We start from the raw sequence: 2,213 nt of genomic DNA, 5'->3' as shown, positions 1-2,213 counted from the left end.
TCCGTTGCTGTCTTGGAGCAGAGGTGGGCCAGAGGTGGGCCAGAGGTGGTCCTTTTGACACAGATTCTTTCTGGGCCAGGACCACCTGTCTCATATATGCCTCGGAATGGCCTGGAGAGCTGTGAATCATGAGTTTCTGATTCAAATTGCTAGGGTGGGGTCCAAGAATTTGCACTTGTGACAAGGTCACAGGCGATGCTGATGCTGTTGGCTCACGGACAACACTTTGAGAACCACTGCTGTAGGTAATTTTCTGATTAGGATGCAAAACTCACACAAGTCTACTTCCTCTTATAAGTGCATTTTGCTGAAAGAAATCTTACAGGTTTGGAATTGTAGCTGGTTCACAATGTAACCATTTTTCTCTATGGCAACCCAGGCCAAAATTCCAGGAAATAAGTATTTCCCTTGAAGATTCTTTCACTTAATGAAAGGGAAAGGTGTCTCTTTTTCTCCCCAAGGCTGTAGGACTTTAGTAACACAGAACTGATGGTTTTTCCAAAGAAAATACTTATACCTTTCCAATACTTATACCTTTCACTAGGCGATAAGTAAAAGGGTGGAAACAGCTTTACAATCTCTAGCTTTTTTGAGACCCCGGCCAAAACACAGAAGGAAAGCATCTCTATTAAGGTCCCTTTACACATATAACTAGACATAACTTTGAAAAAAATAATAAAACTAGCTTTGGACTTTTTAAGTTTTTAAATTGAATATAGACTACACCTTTGAAAAAAAATTAATCACATTTCCTATTGAGTGATACACATGTTTTCCTGTCTGAGCTTTATACCTTGTCTCTTTATAGCAAAGAAAAGTCAAAGATATTTAATATTTTGGTATTTAACAACATAGTATCACCTATTTGTATTATAAAGATTAAATAAAATTTTAAAACTAAGAATGTTTGTGTATTTTAGATATCATCCAGTCTGTGGAAATTTCAAAGGGTTTTGTAGGCTCTGAGATGGAGCTATTTCTTTGGGGATTTTGAGTTTGCATATATGGCATCTAATGCAAAAACTATTAGGTCCAGAGCTACACGATTACTACTCTAAAACTATGTAAAAATTAGAACACATACAAACAAACAGGTGCAGAAGGTCTAAAAGTCTGTTTCTTTCATAAGTGTGGCAACCTAATATAGTTTGTTCATGCATTAGCTTTTCTTTATTTTCCTACACATTTTTTTCATTACTATAAAATGAAGCTACTGTTTTTTCCTTCCTAGCTCCTTTTTCTTGTGCCTTTCCAAAATTTCAAATTTGAAATATTGTCATATTTCAAAATTATACCTTCCTCCCCAGGCATAAAGGATTAGAGCCTTTTAGACAGGATCACTCTCACATCCTTATTATTTTGCATGCTTAGATTATTCTTAGCAAGTAAAACTATCTGCAAGAATTTTTCTACTTATCTTTAAATTCAGAGGTTGACATTATAAATTATAAATTTAAATTATATTTTTTCATATTCATTGCTTCTGGTATTGCATGACTCATATCTATGATAAAAACAACAGTAAAACAGGACTAACAAAGGGAGAAAGGAACTCAGAGGATTTACTAAGCGAAACTGCATTTTCATAGCATGGAATGACTAAGATGTTATTAAATATTAATCAGTTCTTCAAGAATAATTAATATGTGATGAAAAAATCAGGAAGATGTTGTCTGTGGGTTTAAGGAATTTGGACAGGGGCATGAGGGAAATTTCCGGGGATAAGGGAAATGTTGCATATCTTGATAGGGATGCAAATTACCTTGTGCTTTTGAAAACTGTCATTGAACTGTATAACATTTGCACGGTTTACTTTATGTACTTATACCACAGTAAAATAAAAAGAAATCATATAAATGCAGAAATAATCAGTTTTTATAACAGAAACCTATTACCAACATTTTTGTATCACTTTATATTTCTTTATATAGTGCAGTTAAAGAAATCCATTTTTCAACAAATACCTTTTATCAAAGGGGATTGATAATGATTGAAGAAATATGCATTTTTTATTTCAAAATATTAAAGGGGTACAGATTTTTTTTCACATGGATACATTGCATAAACAGATTCTAAGAAATTTAAAGACATCCTTTTATATCTTAAATAAGAGTAAGTCTCTCAGGCATGTGAGTTTTAATGACAAGTAAATTTTTATGGTACCTCAGAGATATGATCTTAATAAAAGTTTTAAAAATATCACTCTCTATTAG

Source organism: Propithecus coquereli, unplaced genomic scaffold (assembly GCF_000956105.1).
Source record: "Propithecus coquereli isolate 6110/MARCELLA unplaced genomic scaffold, Pcoq_1.0 Scaffold311, whole genome shotgun sequence".
Taxonomy (NCBI): Eukaryota; Metazoa; Chordata; class Mammalia; order Primates; family Indriidae; genus Propithecus; species Propithecus coquereli.
Note: the sequence above shows the minus strand (reverse complement) of the source record.